The sequence below is a fragment of the Pogoniulus pusillus genome, chromosome 21, assembly GCF_015220805.1.
Source record: "Pogoniulus pusillus isolate bPogPus1 chromosome 21, bPogPus1.pri, whole genome shotgun sequence".
In the NCBI taxonomy this organism is placed as follows: domain Eukaryota; kingdom Metazoa; phylum Chordata; class Aves; order Piciformes; family Lybiidae; genus Pogoniulus; species Pogoniulus pusillus.
In genome coordinates, this window is record NC_087284.1 from 11,445,919 (window position 1) to 11,468,358 (window position 22,440).

Genomic DNA, 22,440 nt, shown 5'->3' on the forward strand with positions numbered 1-22,440 from the left:
TTTGTGTGTCTTGGTTCTCTAAGCAGAAAAACAGACAAAATCACAGAAAGTGGCCAGGAGTGCTTCAATAGTTGAGCAATTATAGCCACTGTCTGAGGTGCAATATTGGGCTAGATGGACTGCTGGTCTGATCCAGTATGTCTCTCAAGCAGAGAGAAAGCAGTAGTGAAAAAAAAAAGCTGTAGAGGTTAAACAGACACATCTTTCAAGGATATCCTAGCTAAATCATTTAGGCTGCCTTGAAAAGCTCTGCACCACTTCACACACCTGGTAACTCGTCACTACTGGATTAATTGGAAGCAGCCAGTACCATTTAGTGCCAGGTGAGCATAATTTACTGCCCTTCCTCTTGTTCCTATGCTTCCGGTTGCTATTTGGTCATGAAGAGATGCACAGAACTGTTTCTCTAGCAGCTTGCAGGCTGAACAGCTTCTGTTGGAATTATGTGAGTACAATTAAATTGAAAACCTGATTTATTGTTTTTCAGAGATGAGTGGCAGAAAGGTGTTCATCTGCACTGTTATATAAGTGTATACATATTGCTGCTCATAGCTTGGATGAGCACAGCTCTGCTGAACAACAGGGCCCAAAGGGTGGTGGTCAGTGGAGTTGGACCCAACTGGTGGCTCATCATACAGTGGTTTCCCTCAGGGCTCAGTGTTGGACCACTTCTGTTTAGTATCTTTATTGACGGTCTCGATGGAGACATAGAGTATGTCATCAGTAAGTTTGCAGATGACACCAAGTTGGGTGGCAATTGATTTGCAGGATTGCAGGACAGCTCTGCAGAGGGAATTGGACAGATTGGATGGATGGGTCAATGTCAATGGCATGAACTTTAACAAGGCTAGGTGCCAGGTCCTGCACTTGGGCCAAAATGATCCCAGACAACTCTACAGGCTTGAAGCAGTGTGGCTAGAATGCTGTCTGGCAGAAGGGGACCCAGGGGTTGTAACTGACAAGCAATTGAATATGAGCAAGCAGTGTTCCCAGGTGGCAATGAAAGCAAATGGCATCCTGGCTGGGATTAGAAATGCTGTATCCAGCAGGAGTAGGGAGGTGATTGTCCCCTGGTACTTGGCTCTGGTGAGGCTTAGAGTACTGTATTCAGTTTTGGGCACCTCAGTACAATAAAGATGTCAGCGTGCTGGAGAAAGTGCAGATGAGGGCAACAACGCTGGTGAAGAGTCTGGAGAATAAACCTTAGGAAGGGCACCTGAGAGAGCTGGAGCTGGTTATTTTGAAAAAGAGGAGACTGAGGGGAGACCTCATCACTGTCTACAGCTACCTGAGAGGACATTGTGAAGAGGCTGGTGCTGGTCTTTTCTCTCAGTGACAGAACAAGAGGGAATGGCCTCAAGCTACTGCTGGATAGATTTAGACTGAATATTAGGAATTTTTTTTTCACAGCAAGAGTAGTCAGATGTTGGAATGGGCAGCCCAGGGAGGGGGTTGAATGTGTTTAAAAGTAGTTTGGTTGTGGTGCTTTGGGCTATGGTTTAGAGTGCACCTCGTAAAGTAGGGATATTGGTTAGACTTGGTGATCCTGAGGATCGCTTCCAACCTGAATGTTTCTGTGATTCTGTGATAAGGTCTGGCATCATACCAGAGACTTGCCATTTATGAACAATGAAGAAGAGTGTTGTTGCACTCCAATAGGTGTTGTTTTGGTTGCATTTTCTTTGAAATTACATTTGCATCTGTTAATATTACTTGGCTCATGACACATGGACATACAAAAGAATGAAGAAGTAAGATGGCATTGGTATACTTCAGTTTGTAATGAGAATTGTTAATTGCTAAACAATTTAAGGCTAAGCAAATTCTTACTGAGATACTTTTGGGAGAGGTCAGAATGAGAGTGGTCTTGCAGGCTTTGGTCAGCTAAATATGTAATGATGTTTTGTAATGGGAATGCTGTCTTCTGGACTTTAAAGTTCTTAGACTTTCCCCTGGGCCTGTAGTTTTGCTTCTTTTTTTGTCTTCCTTGAGGCTGTTATTAGCACCCTAGAGGATTTCTGCATTTTGTTGTGCTGCTGAGATGCTTTGGCTGCATGAGACAGGTGGCACCTTATGATGTAATTCATCAGTGCATGCATGGTCCCTGTAGATGGGGAGAAAATGCTACATAAAGGCAGTAAGACTTGAATGCATCTAAAAGCATGTATCCAGTTCGTATCACTATTTGTCTATTTTAAGTAAACTCAAGTACTGTCAGCCTACAGCATAGAACTGTGGCTCATTCTGTGAGGCAGAAAGTGGTATTAATGCGGTCAGATAATCACATTCTAAACTCAGAGTCTGATATTCAATTTCCAACAACTTGTTGTCTGGATACAGTAGTTTTTACAACATTAAAATGCTGCTGTAGCAGAAGGAAGCAAGTTCTCAAATTTAAATGTGCTATAGCTTTGCAACAGTTTTGGTTCAATCTATAGTTCATGTTAAGAGCTTCTCTCTAATTGCAGCTGCTTGAAAATGTATTAATGACCTTGCATTTTATGTGACATATTACTACTATTTGTAAGAATTGGACTTTGCTACCATTGAGTAGTGTGCAAGCAAGGTCTTTTCTTGCCCCAAGTAGTCCACCTTTTGTTCAAAGATATAGAAGCAATATATCTAGGCCATGTATAGGAATATAAGACAAAATAGAGAATTAAATGTGCTGACTACCAGGCCAGTTCTATGTGTTTGTAGGAAGTACAGCACAGGCAGATTTGTAGGTCACATTGAAGTCTTTGCTACTTACACTTTGGAATATATAAGCAATACTTCTAGCAGTTGTTCCAAAAGAATTTGCTTCTTCCTGGCAGTTACTCTGGTCTACCAGGTGTGTGTGGTCTCTTTGCTTTCTAAGATTGCCCTTTTGTTCTGACTTCTTTAGTCAAAAAAAAGGCAGCTGGACAGCTTTAGTCTGTTAAATAGTCCACATTACTTACACAGCTACTCTCCTCACTGACCCTTAACAGTTTAGTAGCTATGAACTTTAAGAGGCTCATTCCTAATCTTGGGTCTTCAAAGAAGCTGGAGCTGCTGCAGAATGTGGCCCTTTGATTGTGGCTTTCCCTGATTTTTAGAGACTCACCTTTGTTGGATGGTCACTTCTATGCTTTTATCTAGATGCAGACAACGGTAAAATTAATGCAAATTACATGGACTTGTCTGAGGGCTTTCATTAATCCCTAATGCTTTGCTCTCCTTCTGGCACAAGCTCTCTCAGCCCTGTTAAATAGCAGACTGCTACCTGAGGGGAAAAAGTGTTCTCAATCCTTTGATGGTTAGCAGTTAGACTTGGTGATCTTAAAAGTCTCTTCCAACTGAAACGATTCTATATTTCTATGCACAGCCCGGAGTGCTGTGGCTCATGACTACAACTTCTGTATCTTTACTCTGAGGAAAGGTGGTGTTCAGGTAATGTGCTGAAATTATCTCAACGTGGTTTCAGGAACTGCCTGTCTGTGATCTGTACAGATAACTTGCTTCCTTTGGATTTAGCCTTGACATTTTGGGGAAACAGTTATTTTCAGCAGAATAGGGCTGCTGTGCCCTCAAGGGTTTTTTTTTATTCCCCAGGCTAGTAGTGTTCTGCCATGGTTTTGTAAGTGCAGAGTTTCCTGTTTCTTACTCTCCTTGATATCTCTAGTAGAGCTGTGCTCTGTGTATTAAGCACAAAGGACACTTGTGGACATGGTTGTCAAACTGGACTGACTCGGTTATTTAAGGGTTATGAATTGGATCATTTCTTATTGCTCTAAGATGCATGTGAGTAGCTCTGTGGCAGAGACCTGTATGCCTGCTGTGCATGGCAGCTCAGTACTAAAGAAGAGTTTTCTCTCTGGGGACAGATACCTGTAAACTTCATTCAGGCTTCCCTGGAGGTGGTGTTGCTCTTTCCCACTTGTGCTGCTAATTGCAGCAACCATGAGGCATGGGATGTACACAGGGATGTTCATTCTCATTATTTTCTGGAACAAGTGGTTAAGATATGGCATCACATTTCTTCTCCTGAATAACAAGTAGAAGGACAAGAGGAAACAGCCTGAAGCTGGGCAAGGGGAGGTTTAGGTTGGATATTAGGGAAAAAAGTTCTTCACTGAAAGTATTATTGAGTCTTGGAACAGGCTGCCAGGGGAAAAGGTTGAGCAGTCAACAACCTTGGAGGAATTTAAAAGACATGTAAATGTGGTGCACAGGCACATGACTTAGTGGTGATTTGGCAGTGCTGGGTTAATGGTTGCACCAAAATTATTCCATGTCAACTTAGAAAAACCTCTTAAAACCCCCAACCAAACCAAACAACACAAAAAAAAACCAAATCAAAACAAGCAAACTCCAACCAAAGAAAACCCAAACAAAACCCAACGACACATGTGCACACACCTCCCCCTGCCCCCCCCCCCCCAGAAAAATTACAAAAAACAACCAAAAACCCCACCACAACAAAAGGGAAAGGATCACATTGCAAAAGTAGTTCCCTTGCTGTTTTTAGACTGCAGAAATATAGACCAAGGTGTCAGCTATTGGTAGTGCAATACACTGGAGTTGTGTGTGGCCATGGCTGTGCTTCTGTCTCCAGGAGCACCAGTGATGCATGTGGGTTGCTGGCTTCCCTTGGATGGCTGCATAAACATCAGTGACTGCTGTCAGGATCAAAATGCAAAGGCTTGTGTAGGGTTTCTGTATGCTCAAAAGCCTTGACTTGGTGGTGCGACATTCCTTCATATCCTGTCCTCTCTTGCTGACCTTTCTTCCTTGTTTTCCATGTGACTGACAGCCCCTCAAAACACAAAGCAACAGGATAGTATCAGGTGGTGGGAGGAAACATTGTCATCGGTTTGGGATATCATTATTGAAACAGCTTCAAGTTATCAACAGCTCGAATGGGGAAAAAATGCTGATATTTGTTTTTCGCCTTGCATACTATTCCCCATTCATTAATCGGTTTCTTGACTCTTCTGACCCACTTTCCTGCAAATAATAGTTCTATGGAAAATGTAATATTTCTTATCCTGATGTCTGTATTGCTGGACTGAAGATTTCCACTTCTGCTTCCTGGCAAACTCTTCGAAGACACTCCTGACTGTAAATAGACAAGACCTTGTATTGCTAAGAGTTTCGAAATTGTATCCTAATCTTCCCTTTTACTGACTTTGTTACTCATCACAGCTGCTAGGAGAACTAAAATACAGTTCTGGAGGAATGATTTGATTTTGCTCATCTCCGAGGTACAGTGGAGGCAACATTGTATTAGGCTGTTTGCTGATAGCGTTATCACACTGATTATCCATATAAAACATTACCAAGAAAGGTTTGACTGTAGTTGTTAGTATCCCAAAGCCTGATATTTATTTAATTGTCACACATTTCTGCAAACATTTATTAATTACATTCTCAGCGTCCTGGTCTCTTTAATTTTGCTGTTTTAACTTGGTGCCATAATAGTGATTGTTCTTAATAAGATACTTAATAGCCTCACTTCAGCATTGTTTAAACTGATAGAGAGATTGCATTGGGCAGCTGCCTGGCCAGCACTGCATATGCAGTAGAGAGAGAAATTAAGTCTGCATTTGTCTCCTTCAATTCTATTTTGACAACCAGGGTGATCTTGCTTTTTGATTCTATAACTACATCTAGGGTGTCTCTAGTACTTCCATACCGGGGAAGAGAATAACAAAAACCAGGAGCAAGCAGTTGGTAGGCAAATAGGAACTTCCCTTTTCCCTCCGAAGATCTAAGGCAGAATGCTAAGTGATGATAAATTTCTCATTGAAGAGGTGCTGGGAGTTGAGCTTCATTAACATGTTGCCAACACCACAGGGAATAAGTATTCATGAGTAATCCTCAAATAGAGCGAAACTAACTTTAGGAGCATGAGGCAGTGGAGAAAACATCACCCAGGAGCAGGGACCTTCATTAAGTCACAAATCCAATGGTGTAGACAGCTCTAGTCATTGCCAGATGGAGAACTACACAGATAGGTTATTTCCAGTTAAAACGGTTCGTATCCTTTGAAGATCAGAGAATGAACCAAGCTTAGACCACGGCTAACAGTATGGGCCACAGATAGTCCTGCCCTGAGGCAATAACCTGTGATTCAGTTTAATTGTTGGCCAGTCTGAGACCACCACGCTCCTGCTCACTCTCCCCCTTTGGCGCCTCTCTGCACTTGTATTTGTGCTCCAATCTTTGTGCTAGGTCTGCTGACTGTGACACTATCTTTAAACTACCAAATAAAGGGTAATTTCCAGTCTGCTCTGCAAAGCGTTGAATGAGCCAGGTGATGAGAAGGCTGCCCTTGGTCTGAGTGGGTGAAATCACCAGGTTGTAGTCTCAATTGTCTACAGTGTATCTCTGAGACCACATATGGTACTGAATCAGAAATGTTGGCATTCAGTAACTCTTGTTGTTGCTTTTGTTTTGTACCTCGGATAAATCAGAATTTTTAGGAGCACAACATTACCTTCAGCTATGTCAGTAGAACATCCTTTTTGAGAGAAAAGGGTTTTTTTTCCCCACTTCTCATAAATTGAAAACCTTGAAGAAATCTACAACTGGCCATGGAGTTCCAATGACTTGATACAATGACAGGAGAGAGGGTAGGGTTTCAAAAATATCAGGGATTGGGAACAGTGTGGCCAGTAGGACAAGGGAGGTTATTCTTCCCCTGTACTCAGCACTGGTCAGGCCACACCTTGAGTACTGTGTCCAGTTCTGGGCTCCTCAATTGAAGAGAGATGTTGAGATACTGGAACATGTCCAGAGAAGGGCAACAGAGCTGGTGAGAGGCCTGGAACACAGCCCTGTGAGGAGAGGCTGAGAGAGCTGGGGTTGTTTATCCTGGAGAAGAAGAGGCTCAGGGGTGACCTCATTGCTGTCTACAACTACCTGAAGGGAGGTTGTAGCCAGGTGGGCGTTGGTCTCTTCTCCCAGGCAACCAGGAACAGAATAAGGGGACACAGTCTCAAGTTATGCTGGGGGAGGTATAGACTGGATGTTAGGAGGAAGTTGTTGCAAAAGAGAGTGATTTGCATTGGAATGGGCTGCCCAAGGAGGTGGTAGAGTGGCCATCCCTGGAGGTGTTCAAGAAAAGCCCTGGGTGAGGCACTTAGTGCCATGGTCTAGTTGATTGGGCAGGGTAATAGGTTGGACTGGATGATCTTGGAGCTCTCTTCCAACCTTGTTGATTGTATGAATCTATGAAAAATGAAATTGCATTTGTGTGCCTTGCCCTAAAGTATTAAATTAGTATTTATGATGTTTAAACCAATTACCACAGGCCCTCAGTGGTGGCAGCAGAGTTAAGTGTTTGAGCAGCTACAGCATGCAGTGTATAGAAACAAGACACAAATTCCACCCACCGGTGGTGAATGGTGCCACATCCAGCTGGCGGCCAGTCACTAGTGGTGTCCCTCAGGGATCAGTGCTGGGCCCCATCCTCTTTAACATCTTCATAGATGATCTGGATGAGGGCATCGAGTCAGTCATCAGCAAGTTTGCAGATGACACTAAGCTGGGGGCAGATGTGACTGAGCTGGAGGGCAGAAGGGCTCTGCAGCGGGACCTTGACCGCCTGCACAGATGGGCAGAGGCCAATGGGATGGGGTTCAATAGCTCAAAGTGCAGGGTGCTGCACTTTGGCCACAACAACCCCATGCAGAGATACAGGCTGGGGTCGGAGTGGCTGGAGAGCAGCCAGACAGAGAGGGATCTGGGGGTACTGATTGATACCCGCCTGAACATGAGCCAGCAGTGTGCCCAGGTGGCCAAGAGAGCCAGTGGCATCCTGGCTTGTATCAGGAGTGGTGTGGTCAGCAGGAGCAGGGAGGTCATTCTGCCCCTGTACTCTGCACTGGTCAGACCACACCTCGAGTACTGCGTTCAGTTCTGGGCCCCCCAGTTTAGGAAGGACACTGAGATGCTTGAGCGTGTCCAGAGAAGGGCGACGAGGCTGGTGAGAGGCCTTGAGCACAAGCCCTACGAGGAGAGGCTTAGGGAGCTGGGGTTGTTTAGCCTGGAGAAGAGGAGGCTCAGGGGTGACCTTATTGCTGTCTACAACTACCTGAGGGGCGGTTGTGGCCAGGAGGAGGTTGCTCTCTTCTCTCAGGTGGCCAGCTCCAGAACAAGAGGACACAGCCTCAGGCTGCGCCAGGGGAAATTTCGGCTCGAGGTGAGGAGAAAGTTCTTCACTGAGAGAGTCATTAGGCACTGGAATGGGCTGCCTGGGGAGGTGGTGGAGTCGTCGTCCCTGGGGCAGTTCAAGGCAAGGTTGGATGTGGCACTTGGTGCCATGGTCTAGCCTTGGGCACTGTGGTAAAGGGTTGGACTTGATGATCTGTGAGGTCTCTTCCAACCTTGGTGATACTGTGATACTGTGATACTGTGGGTGGACAGTGTTAAATGGCAGGGCCAAGAGGGAGAGAAGGTGTGATTTATGTATTACACCTCCACCCATTTGTGAAGGTGTGGTTGATTGTATCTGAAGTCTAGAAAAAGAAAATAATATGGATAGAACAATTTAAGGGAACCAGTAGTAAGTCAGTTGTAAACTCAGCGGTGAGTTAAGCTGCAGTGAGAGATTCTGGAAAGCTGGTGGTTGCTCTAGCAGCAATGAATTTTTAACTGTCTTTATTGTAAACAGGTTTTTTGGCTGCATGTGAAAGTTTCTAAATCCTGCTGAAACCAGTGAAAACTTGTTGGTTTGGATTTTTTATTTGGATTTTTGTGATGGTTAGGGTTTTTTTCTGTCATACCACTGAAAAGATTCCTTTTTCTTCCAATGTCCTACTCCATCACCGTTTTATCTTGTGTTTTACTACCTGAAAATCTTCCAGCTGAAGACTTTTTATACTTAGAATGTTGAACTTGTGCCTGTATTCTGCAACTAGTCACAGCATCTGACATCCTTCTTGTTGCTAATGCTTTGTTATGGTATTCAACCTTGTAATGACCACATCCTTGAGCTCAGCAAGGCCCTGTCCGCTCTTCCAGCTCACAGACTTGTGCAGATATCAGGTGTAGTCTTGTCCTGCACATTTTACGGTCTTACAATGAAGATGACAAATTATTCCAAGGGCAAAGTATTGCTTTAAAGTGCATCCAACAGGTCTAGGGAGGTTCTTGTCCCCCTATACTCTGCACTGGTGAGACCACACCTGGAATACTGTGTCCAGTTTTGGGCTCCCCAGTTCAAGAGAGACAGGGACCTGCTGGAAAGAGTCCAAAAGAGAGCCATGAGAGTGACTGGGGGACTTGAGCATCTCCCCTATGAAGAGACACTGAGACACTTGGGGCTGTTTAGCCTGGAGAAGAGAAGACTGAAAGGAGATCTGATCAGTGTGTACAAATATTTGAGGGGTGGGTGTTAAGTGGATGGGTCCAATCTCTTTTTGTTGGTCAGCAGCAATAAGACAAGGAGCAATGGCTACAAAGTGGAACACAGAAGGTTTCACTTCAACATGAGGAGAAACTTCTTTTCAGTGAGAGTGACAGAGCACTGGAACAGGCTGCCCAGAGAGGTTGTGGAGTCTCCTTCTCTGGAGACTTTCAAAACCCACCTGGATGCATTCCTGTGCAACCTATCCTAGGGTATCCTGCTTTGGCAGGGAGGTTGCAATGCTAATAGAGTGTGTCAATTTACCAGCCTCTAATATTGACACACTGGATGGGGGCAAAAGGCTTTAATTCCTAAATGCTATGGCAAAGCTGAAACTCTCATAATAGTAGAAAAGCAAACTTAAAAGCCCTGTAACAGCAGCAGAGATGAATACATGAGCATGGTGGAACAGAGTGCATCAGCTAAGAGCTCTTGGAAAAAGTTAAGCTGGGGGATGATGACATGATAGCAACATAAATAAGTGAAAGGAAATAGCATGAAAGAAAGGAAGAGAGTTATCTGGATTATCTAGAAAGTGGCTGGACAGAGTTTGGCCTAAAATTAAAAATGGAAAAATAGTCAGACTAGATGTAAAGAAAAGAATCCCTAACCTTGAGCATGGCTGGGGCAGACTAAAACTGTAGCAGGGGCAATGGTGTGGGTGGGTGAGACTAGATAGGATAAGACAATGGCAAGAATAAAACAAGGAAATAATCTTTGTTGTGTGGGTGATCCAACTTATGTTTTTCCAAGCCTGGCTGTCTATATATAGTTCAAGGAATGTACTAAGTAAAGCTCATTCGTCAGAGGTGGTTAGCTATGATGCCACTCCATAGCAAGATGAACTGCGAGGGAGGTTCACCAGCCCAGCACTTACTAGGGGTCAGGTTGTATAAAGTGCCATGAAATGGAGAAGAGATGAGCCACCAGCCTCAGCTGTGCTTCTTCACCTTTACAGGTTTGGGGTGTTTCAAACTGCAGCCAGAACAATTGTCTTGGATGCTTAAGTTGCCCTGAACTCCCCAAGTTTATTTTCAGACCCATCATCCCTGCACCAACTTTGTTATCCATACATCTTGCTGCTTTTAAACAAACCCTTCCACCTCACACCATCTCTAATGTGATTATGTGGACTGGAAAGCAATCTAGCTGAAAGAGACTCAGACGTTGTAGTTAAGTAACTGAATATAAGCAAGCAGTGTGCCCAGATAGCAAAGAATGCCAATGGCATCCTGGCTTGCATTAGAAATGCTGTATCCAGCAGGAGTAGGGAGGTAACTGTCTCCTTGTGCTCTGCTCTGGTGAGGCCACATCTTGAGTGCTGTGTTCAGTTTCAGGCACCTCAACACAAGAAAGATGTTGAGGTGCTGGAGAGAGTGCAGAGGAGAGCAACAAAGCTGGTCAAGGGTCTGGAGAATAAATCTTATGAGTGACTGAAGAAGCTGGGGCTGGTTATCTTGAAAAAGAGGAGACTGAGGGCAGACCTCATCACTGTCTACAGCTACCTGAAAGGATGTTGTGGAGAGGTTGGTGCTGGTCTCTTCTCGCAGGTAATTAGTGATAGAACAAAAGGGAATGGCCTCAAGCTATGACTGGATAGATTTAGACTGGACATTAGGAAACATTTTTCACAGAAAGAGTGGTCAGGCATTGGAACAAACTGCCCAGGGAGGTGGTTGAGTCACCAATCCTGGATGTGTTTAAAGGTCATTTGAAAGTGGTATTTAGGCATATGGTTTAGGGTGCACCTTGTAGAGCAGAGAGATGGGTTGGAGTTGCTGACCTTGAGGGTCTTTTCCAAGATGAATGTTTCTGTGATTCTGTGACTGTGCATCCCACCAGATGATATTAACAAGACGGCTGCAAACTCACTAGCATCAGTTTCACACACACACAACCCCCCCCCCCACATCAACACCTGTTTTGTTTCGTACTCCCTACAGTGGAATGAGAAAGAATAATATGCAAAAAATGAAGGCTATGAGAAACATGAATTTGCCACGCTGCTTTTTTTGGTTGCTCATGATGTCAGAGTTTGGGAATTTTTTTGCTTGAAATATGTGTTAATGAAACCTCAATCTACTTCAGAAGGGGACCAAAGGAAAATGTCTATCAGAAGACCTTTTGGCCCTTTCTGTTTGTTCTGTGTGGGAATTAGTTTAATTTTGCAGAGATGGGCCCATATTAGGCTAAAATAGACCATCTGAGGAAGTGACCCTCAACGTGCCTTCAGGTCCATTCCCTCAGCCCAGACAGGAGCGGAAGAGAGATCTTGACATTCTCTTTCTTGCAATGAGAAGGTGTCTGAATTCCTAACCCAGCAAGTCCTTTTTCCCATACGTGGCACTTGGTAGGCTCTGGAAAGAGTTGCAGTTCCATGCCAGAGACATACCACAAGGGAAAAAGCAAGGCTTTGAAGCACTGCCATGCATGTTAGGCACAAAGACACTCGTGCCACACCCCGTGGGCAGCAGGTATTGGTGTGCAAGTATTCAAGTGGGGATCATCTTGCACGTGCATGGCTCTTTATGTGAGAAGTAACCGATCCTGTCCCCCAGCAAACCAAGAGCTTTGCTGCTTGGGATAGACGCCACAGATCTGGAGGAGTTCCTCAGGAAAGCAAAACAAACTGAGGGCTGTCTGTGAACCCTGAGGAAGGAAGACATTGAAAAGGTGGCAAATGCTTCCTTAAAACCAAAAAGTAAAAGGACTGAATGTCATTGAAGTCGTTGCTGGTGGCAAGGAAGGAAGGAAATGCTGCAGTCTGTCTGTGTTTGGTGGGGAGGAGTGTGTATGACAACAGCCACACAACGTGTTTTCCAAATCTCCTTCAAAAGGAGAATTACACAAAAAATTAAAAACTGAAATACACTGTTGAGGACAACTTTAAATCTCCTTTGAGATGTGAGATCTAAGCTTCAGGACATCCAGAAAAGCCAGGGCTCCTGAAGCCTCTGGTCTTCCAGCTAGGCTCCAACCCAGAGATGACCTGCCCTGGAGCAGGGATCCTTACAGCCCTCAACTCCCTAGTGTTATATCAGGTAACCCAGCAGGAAACACCTCTGGGACCCAGTTGTGTTTGTGCTTTATCAGAAGACTGTCAACCAGATCCATTTCCTAAAGACAATTTCACTTTGAATTGCCCTTTTCCAGTCTGTCTGACTGGAAAATTCCTAACGTGCCCTAGCTGTTATGCAAGGACACTGGAAAAAACGAAAAGGTAGCAAGTTCAAAGCTGAAAGAAAAGGAACTGTTTCCCCCCTGTGTGGTATAACTCAACTATGAAACTCATCCCTTGGCCGCAGTGACAGCATACAGTAATTCATCAAGAGTAAGAAAGGGCTGGGGATGTATGCTCATGGTGAGCATATTTGTAATGCTACAAATGTAGGTTTGTGGAAGACTGTTTTGGCTTAAAGATTTTATTGTTGCTGTAATGGGATGAGGTGTCTACTGTCTTACATGTGCAGAGGCAGTTCCTTCTGGTTCTCACATACGTACACACAACAAGTTTTGCTGTTGGCCATTATAAGAGCAGCCATACTGGTTTACTGGGATCTCATCCTGATTTGATGGGAGAGGCTTAAATTTTAAGCCTCCGTATTACATGATAAGTCTCATCATTGATGCATTGAAGTTGTTAAATTTGGAAGTCTGTTCTCCTGACATTCTGAGTTGCCTTAGCTCCCATTGGAAACACAGGAAAAATAAGGATTGTTCTCTTCATAGGGGTTTAGGCCCACGCTGAGACAAAGAAGATGGAGAAGGGGCAGCAAATACTTCTGGGGTGTCGAATCTGCACAAGGCAATTGTGGGTACAATGGGTTCCAAAAAGGGAGGGGATGCTGTGGGAGGAATTGGGTGTTTGTCTGGTGACACTCTGAATTCCTGAACTGCAATGACACAGGCCAGGTTTGCACAGACAGGTGTTGCTGCCTCATTAATTTTGCTGGGTGGGTAATGTTGGTGCTTCTAGCATAGATTAAATCATCTTTGGGCGTGACTCATCTCATCTAATTTTAGCTGCTCAAGACTGAGTCTAGTCATCCAGAGTCCCTGTATCTTCATCAGAGAGAGTGAAGCATGTCTGTTGGGTGATTCAGCCTTCTTGTCTCTGATATCTGTCATAAAATGGGTCGAATCATCCTCGAAAGAGCTCATCCCTTTCCACTGCCTGCAGCAAGGAGCCCAGACACACTAGGTTGTGCCTAGCGCCTAATGCTGAGATGGCTCATGTGAGGTGAGACAAATCTCCTTCCTGGGTAGCTGTACTCATACCATCAACCACTAAAAGCACACATAAATCATTTTTTTAATTAACAGGAAGCAAACTGTACCCATAGCAGGGGAGAGGATGTTGTATTCAGAGGTAGTCAGCTGAGGTCAGCAGGATCCCACAGCTGCATTCCTCTCCCTTTCAGCTCTCTGACTTTAATCTGTACCTGTGAAGTACGCACCTACTTCTCTTTAGAGAAGCAAGGCTGAGAAAAGTGCAAGAACACAGGAGGGTATTGACCCTGCTGTGCCCCAAAGCTTGCTTGCTTTACCTTCTGCTGTATCTGTCGGTTTAATGAAAGATTTTGAGGCTATAAACTTTTCCTGCCTTCTATCCTCACACCATCAAGGCAGCTACAAAGCCTTGCCCTCAGCTGATCTTTGGTGAAGAACATGTGTTAAGCCTGAATGAGATGGACTTGTGCTTTCAACACTTGTCTACTGCTACCTCAAGCCAGCAGGACTGCTCACATATTTTAAAATGAGAACATGCTTAAGCATCTCACAGTGAATCTCATTTTCACCTGAAAATGGTGACTTCCATGCCTTTTTCACTTTCAGAACTTGAGATGCTGTGCATCTGTGAAAGAGGCACTTTGTGTGCAAGTCCTTTTCTAGAATTCTGGAAGCTTCGCCGATAAGCAGAATCATAGGAACCAGAAATGAATTACAACAACAGGGGGGAAAAAAAACCAACAAACCACCAAAAAATCCCCCATGGGACAACATTACTCATACAGTGGCTCTGTTGCTTAAAGCAAGGGGGGAAAAAACCTTCTCCACAACACCTCAGAGGCGAAGCATGCAGGGAATTTCTGTGTTTCGCAAAGGCCTCGTTTTGGGTGCATACATCACAGCCTTCGCCATCTGGGAGGCCACTAGCGCTTAGGTAGATGCTCCTTGTCCTTCTATGGAGATGTACAGTAAAGTGTGCGAACTGAGGCTGCCTGGAGACATCCGTCCCCCACCAGCGAGGAATGTGGGTGTGGATTGCACCAGGCTCCAGCCCAGCCCCTCTGGGGCACTGCCCTTGTGCAGCCCTGAGAACAATAAGCACCGGAACATGCTCATAGACCTTTAGTGAGGAGAAAAGAAAATAAACGGGGGGGAGAGGGAATAAACAAATCCCAGCATGGACTTTAACATGCCAGTGTGTTGCTTGATGTTGTTTCTGGAGATAAATGACACACGGATACGGTGGCCTGCGTATGTGGTGTTTGACTACCTGCTCTGTATGCCAGCCACAGAGGGCAGCTGGTGATGTGGCAGAGACCGTGGTGGCTTGGGTGCCTTCCCAAGGCCAAACTGTCCTCAGATAAGCTGTTAGAACCACCTCTGACCTGTCGCTCATGGGAACATCCCTGAGCTGTGGGAAAGCAAAGGGCTGGAAAAGCTGCCATTTTGGGGACTTGTGGTGGAGAGGCTGAAAAATCAGCAGTAGATGAAACAGAATAACATCTTAAAATAGCTGGTTATGTACTTATTGCCATCTGTGTTTTGCTAGCAGGCTTGGTTAGCCTCCATGCGTACCAAAGTGATGAGGTGTTGTGGTTTGCTTTGTTGTTGTGATGTGTGTGCATCCCACACACGTAGAGGCGCACGTGTGCTCCCCACGCTGCCGTTTGCAGCAAACAGCTCCCACAAGGTCTCCTTGCACAGTGTCTTCTCCCCAGTGGCAATCTCTAATTCCAGGCTGAATGTTTTCTTAAAACACAGGCCTTAATCATTTGAAAAAATAATAATCAGTGTCAGGCAGCCCTTGTAGCGGGACCACTGCACTAACCCATCCTTTGGCATCTGGGATGCATGAACCTGTGGTATGTAATTCCCGGGGCAGCTGCTGGGCACAGTCAGGCTTCAATCAACAGTCATGGCTATGGCAAGAGAATCACAGAAACATTCTGGCTAGAAAAGACCTTCAGGGTCACCAAGTCCAACTGATATCCCTACTTTACAAGGTGCACCCTAAACCATATCCCTGAGTACCACATCCTAATGACTTAAACACATCCAGGGTTGGTGACTCAACCACCTCCCTGGGCAGCCCATTTTAATGCCTGACCACTCTTGCTATGAAAAACTTCTACCTAATGTCCAGTCTAAATCTACCCAGACACAGGTTGAGGCCATTCCCTCTTGTTCTATTACTATTTACCTGTGAGAGGAGACCAGCACCAACCTTTCCACAACATCCTTTCCAGTAGCTGTAGACATCAATGAGGTCTTCCCTCAGCCTCTTCTTTTTGAAGCCCCAGCTCACTCAGTCACTCCTCATAAGATTTAGTCTCTGAAAGACCAGAAACACCACCCAGTTTGATTGGTGGGATCTTTTCACAGGCAATAACAAGGAGGTAAACATGGTATTGAAGAATCGCTTTACTTGAAAGAGACACTAAGACCATCAAGGCCAATCATTAATCCAGCACAGCCAAGTCACCACTAAACCTCCCTCAGCACTACAGCTACACATCTTTTCAATCCCTTTAGGGATGACAACTTCACGACTGCTCTGGGCAGCCTATTCCAAGGCTTAACAACCCTCTTTTAAATAAATGTTTCCTATTATCCAGTGTAAACACACTCTGGTACAACTTCAGGCCCTTTACTCTTGTGCTGTCTCTTGTTACTTGGCAGAAGAGACCAACAACTCCCTTGTCCCATCCTCCATTCAGGTAGTTGTAAAGAGCAAGGTGGTCTCCCCTGAGCCTCCTTTTCACCAGGCTAAGCAACCCCTGTTCCCTTAGCTGTTTCTCTTAAGACTTGTTCCCTAGACTCTCCATCAGCTTTGCTATACTTCTTTGCACATGTCCCAGTACCTCAATGTCTTTCTTGTAATGAGAGGCCCAAAACTGAACACAATATTTGAGTTGCAATCTCCCCAGTACTGAGTACAGGGGGACAATCACTTCACTATTCCTGATACAAGCCAGGATACTGTTGGCCTTCTTGGCCATCTGGGCACACTGCTGGCTCAGCTCCAGCTGCCCCCAGGTCCTTTTCTGCTGAGTAGCTTTCTGCCCAATCTTCCCCAAACCTGCAGCATTGCATGGGGTTGTTGCGACTCAAGTGCAGGACCCAGCAGCTGGCCTTGTTGAACCTCATCTTGCAGGCCTTGGTCTATTGCTTTAACCTGAAAGATTCTGTATGAGTTGATATCTGGCAATGATGCTAACTCATATGTTAAGGATTATTTGCCTCTTTGTTGGGCCTCTTGTCACTGCCTGATCATGGAAGCAAAGAGCAGGCTTTGTTTTCAGGTGTTGGATGCTGCTTGGCTGGAGTGACTGCTGCTGATGCTGCAACCTTGGAAAAATCAGGGCAGTCATTTAGCTGCTGTTATCTGAGAGGTAACATTTGCTTGTGGGCACTCACATCTGAAAATATTTGACTTCTCACAAATGTCTCTCAGGCACTACAAACAGACCTTGCTTTTCTTCTTTACTCCAGTGTCCCTGGAAGCAAACATAGTGAAGCTAAGAAGATCATGATTTCTTTTAGCTCTGGGTCTGTACTTCAGTCCTCAACAAATGCAGTGCAAGTAAAGCCATTTTCTAGTGTAGATCTCACCTCCCCATTCTTTCTGTGACCCAAATTAAGCTGTATCATGGGCATGAATTTTTTTTTGGCTTCTTATTAGTAAACAGTGTAATTAACTTTGAATAAATAATTGTTTTTAAATATGCAGAGGCTTGCTGCAGGTGGCAAGTCTGGAAAATTATGTAGAAAGAAAGAATTGCAAAAATAGGCTGGAGTACAGGCAAAGCTTGTTACTAGGTTTGCTTGTAGCTGTTGCTTTATCATTTATTTCCTTGTGTTTACAGTAGTAATTTAGGGACCTGGGGCTTCAATGCCTCCCTCTGCATGCTGAACCTCTGGCTGGTCAGATAGTTTTGAAGTGGGACAATTCTTAGCTATGCTCAAGATGGGTGCATTTCACTCATTGCATCTAGTACGTGTTACTTCATGTAAACTTTGGGAATAGTACATGGGAGGGATTTCTGGGGCACACCTTAGGGGCCAGTGACTGCTTTTCATAGCAGGGACTACCCCAGTCTTCTTGGCAGAAGCAGAACTCCTCTACAGCTGGAGCCTGGGTTGCATGCCCAAAGCCATATTCCAGGAGAAATGATGAGATGAGTTAGTCAGGAAACATGAGGGATAGCACTCACAGTGGGGTCTTTGAAGTTTGCCCCCTCCCCACCTCCTCTTTGGGAGGGTGCCTGCTTTTGCATGGCACAGCTGTACTGCCAGGGGCAGTTTAGCTCTGTGACTCACTCCAGGGACTGTACCCTACCTTCCTTCATTTCACAGGCTCCTTGGGGGCTGCTCCTTTGTGGTACTCTGCTGGCTTTAACTGATATCTTTGCCATTAGGCCCCCTTGATCCTGCTTTCTTTTTCCAAACTCCCCAAACCAGCAGCTCAACAACAGCAGTGAGAGTTTTGGGATGGAAGAATCAGACAACAGAACATTGCCCCTGGACTTGCATATTTAGTGAACACTTGCTTTTTGAGGCATGCAACCTGCTGACAGCCTTCAAAGTGAGTGGCTGCCTTTCTCCCATGCTGGCAGCCTGGAATGAAGAAGTGACCTTGCCCAAGGGAGCACCCGCAGCTCTGAGTGACAGGCCTCTGTACAACAATTACTCTGCCATCCAGCTTCAACTGCTGTTCTGAAATCTGGGGCAAGCACATGGACAGCAGCTCTCGGGTCAGTGAGGGTCTAGCATGGCCGGATTGCCGGAGCTGCAAGCAGCTGGGAGAGCTGGTCATAGCCAGCAGCAGGCTGCCTAGCTTGAAAAATGTTGAAAGTCCACCAGATCCTCACTACTGGCTGGAGTTTGGTGTAGGCATGAAAAAGTAGCCTCCAACCAACTGCAAAGCACAGCTCAGATGTTGTTATCCTGCTAGTGTGTCCAGCAGGTCTAGGGAAGTTCTTCACCCCCTCTATGCTGCCCTGGTGAGACCACACCTGGAATACTGTGTCCAGTTTTGGGCTCCCCAGTTCAGGAGAGACAGAAGCCTGCTGGAGAGAGTCCAGGGGAGAGCCATGAGGATGACTGGGTGGACTTCAGCATCTCTGCTATGGAGAGAGACTGAGAAACCTGGGGCTGTTTAGTCCGGAGAAGAGAAGGCTGAGAGGAGATCTGATCAATGTGTGCAAATATCTGAGGGGTGGATGTCAAGTGGATGGGGCCAATCTCTTTTTTGGTCAGCAGCAGCAAGACAAAGTTGAACACAATGTTTGAACTCAACATGAGGAGAAACTTCTTTACAGTGAGGGTGACAGAGCACTGGAACAGGCTGCCCAGAGAGGTCGTGGAATCTCCTTCTCTAGAGACTTTAAAAACTCACTTGGATGCATTTCTCTGTGAACTACAGTAGGGGATTCTGCTTTGGCAGGGAGGCTGGACTCAACCATCACTGGAGGTCCCTTCCAACCTCAAAACTTCTGTGATTCTGTGGTAGTGCTGCCCAACTTCAGTAACTAAATGAGGCTGTTCTATTTGCTTGCTTGTTTGTTTCTAAAGGAGAAGAGAACTTCTTTGTTGTATTCTGTAGTTGTAGTTGGGTTTGTCCTAGCTTTTCATGTGCTGTTGAGACAAGCTGAGTGGAAATTCCAGTTGCATGCTTTCATTTGTTCCCCCTTGGCATGCAGGTTACGGGAACAGGGCTACAGGCCCGTTGGCCCGCATGTCATTAATCTTCTGGGAACAATGAAAAGAGAGCATTTGAATGTGTCTTGGCTTTTCCGGCAGGCTCTGTCTGAAGGACTTCTCAATTTATGTGTCAGGAATAACAAAACACACACACAAAAAAGGTGGGGGTGGGGTGGGGAGAACAACAAGAAAAGGAATCCTTGAGAAGAGAGAGCATATCCCCTTATGTGTCCATCAGCCTCACTGGATGGGGGCTACATTCTAATGCCAGGGCTGAAAGCTCATTGAAAGCTCATCATGGCAAGGAGCAGGGGAGAGGGCTGCCATTCAGGCACCAAGAACCCTGAAAGTTGAAGAGATGCAGCTTTTAATGAAGAATTACAGATGTAGACAACATTCTTTCCCTGAAAGTTTCCTGAAGGCATGACTGAAGTCTGGTATCTGCAAAGAGCTGGGTTGCAGCTCATAATGGCTCTTGCTGGAGAGCAAATATGATCTCTGTGTCCGTGCTGCCACTCTCTTGTCACATCTGCCCAGTTACCTTTCCAACATGCTCTGTGGTGAGGTGTTGCTGTTTACTTAAGTAATCACTGGGCTGAATTTGTGGGGAGCTGACCAGGATGAGGCTTCTAGGACCAGGGATTCACTTGTATTCACAGATCTCCCATTTCAAATGTGGCCTCCTAGCAGAAACGGGTTTTAAGATGGTATGTGCCAACTTTCTTTTGCAGGTATGTGCTATTTCAGTTCATCTTTTGGTCTAAGGAGTTCCAGACTTGCTGGTAGAATAGGTGTCAGAGGAAACCTCAGGGTGTTGATTATAGGGCTGGGCAGGTGGTGAATTCCATTTTGCAAAATATTCCAAGGTGTTGATGCCTGTGTTAAAGTGCAGTGAAACCAAGACTCTCCCAATTGCTTTTGCCAAAAATAAAATAATATGGGGGGAAGAAAAAAAAAGCACAAACCAGCACACATTGGACAACAGCCAACAACTCAGACTTGCAGCTATTCACTTGAGCAGTGAGCTGCAGTCTGGAAAAGGAAGAGCACTCCTACCACCAGCCCGTTTGACATCCCAGGGTGTGCCTCCAAGGCTGGAGGCCCTTTTTTGTACCCAAGGAAAAAAAAATGTTTTCTGTGTTCCCCATCAAAAAGCAAGAAAGAAACAATAGGTCTCTAAGGAAAGCCTCAGTTTTGATCTGCTGCCTTTTCCAAGGAAACCCTCCTTTTTTAACATCTTCTGTGCCATCTCCAATTACAGCATTCCTTTCACATGATCTCTGCCTCGGAAAGGATCACAGCAGAACAATGCTCTTGGAATTGTTTATCGATTTTTCAATGGGGGAAAAAAATAGAATTTGAAAAGTGTGCTATGATAATTTTGGTGCTCAGCTTCCCCACGAGCAGCATTGCACCTTTGAATTTCTGCTAACACCGCAGTGAACTGGTGATAAGCTCCAGGCAAGTGTCCTTACTGGAAAACTGATGGTCTCAGACAAAAGAGACGAAGGGGTGTGAGTGAGAGAAATGGCATCGTGCTCAGCTGGACTGGACAGCTGAGAGGGAAGCACTGGCTGGAAGTGGGACAGCAGCTCCTGTCACCCTATCACTCTTGTCCTGCCTCCACAGACACAGGCAGAATGGCTCTCTCACAGGGAGAAACCCCAGGTGTTGTCAACAGCTCTCTTCAATCCCCTGCCCAAGTGTTTTGGTTTTTGGTGCCAAATCATTTATCTCAACATTATCACTTCCTGCCCTCTCAATCTTTGGGCATAAAGAACTGACTCATGCTGTTGCCCCACATCCATGTCCACTTGTGTCTAAACTCCAGGCTGCCTGGGTCAGGGCAAGTTGAGTCCTCAGATCCATCTACAGAATCACAGAAGGTTTGGGGCTGGAAGAGACCTCAAAAGATCATCCAGTCCAACCCCCCTGCCAGAGCAGGATCTCCTACACCAGATCACTCTGGAATGCATCCAGGCAGGTCTTGAATATTTCCAGAGAGGGAGACTCCACAACCCTCCCTGGGCAGCCTGTTCCAGTGTTCTGTCACCCTCACAGTGAAGGATTTTTCTCTCACGTTTACATGGAACTTCTTATGCCTCAGCTTCCACCCACTGCTCATTGTCCTGTCTTTGGGCATCACCAAGCAGAGCCTGGCTCCATCCTCTCAGCACTCACCCTTTACATACTTATAAGCATTAATGAGGTCATCTCTTAGTCTCCTCTTCTCCAAGCTGCTCCCTCAGCTTTTCTTCATAAAGAAGACATTCCACTCCATTAATAATTTTTGTGTCTCTGCACTGGGCTCTCACAAGCAGTTCCCTGAGGTTCTTCTTGAACTGAGAGGCCCAGTACTGGACACAATATGCCAGATGCAGCCTCACCAGGGCAGAAGAGAAGGGGAGGAGAGCCATGGCAGGCCACCCATGTCTCTCTACTGATGACACTGTCAAATGACTTTCACTGGCACAACTGTAATCGGCCAAGAGACAGCACTTGTTATGTTGGGGACTTTCTACCCTCCTGTGCTGTGAGCAAGGAGGGTTCATCAAGGCAACAACTTTGATGTTTTTGTGGAGCTTTCTGGGAAAAGTGAGCAAATGGTCTACAAGAGAACCTGCAAAGAGGTCATGTTACAGGCAGTGCATTTACTCCAGAATAAACAGTAAATATTACTAATAAGGAAATACTAACTAAGATGTGCCAGAGATGTAATGATGTGTTATTGGAATTTCCATCAGTGAAACAATTAAAGGATTAGGCTTCACAAACTGAAACTGCCTGACTGAACAGAGCATGAGAAACGGTGTTCAGTGGGGAGCTGATGGGAAAATACCAAGTTCTGTGTCAGCAGGAAAGCTGGGAAATCTTTTAAATAAAAGATGAATGTCTTGACAGAAATGTGTGCTTTAAGAAAATAGTAATTCACATGCTCTGTGGCTTTAAAGATTAATGATGGGACTTTCAGTCAAAATTAAGGCACTGCAGCTTCCCTTAGTAAAATGACATCTCTGGAAGTTCGCAGTAGGAGGGTAAGAGCTAAAAAAGTTCATCTTGTATTTCAGTATATCTGCAGAAAGTCTGGGCTGCCCAAGCATCTTTTACATCTGAAGTTTTATAGGAAGTGA

At 45.3% G+C, this 22,440-nt stretch overlaps 1 protein-coding gene across 1 annotated transcript in view; it reads left to right on the plus strand.

Annotated features, from left to right (window-relative positions):
- Positions 1-361: 361 nt before the first annotated feature.
- The window catches only part of PHACTR1 (phosphatase and actin regulator 1), a 450,233-nt gene continuing 428,154 nt past the window's right edge, over positions 362-22,440 (plus strand). The window contains exon 1 of the mRNA XM_064160941.1: positions 362-445. The gene's annotated coding sequence lies outside the window, so the exon portion shown is untranslated. The remainder of the gene's footprint in view (positions 446-22,440) is intronic.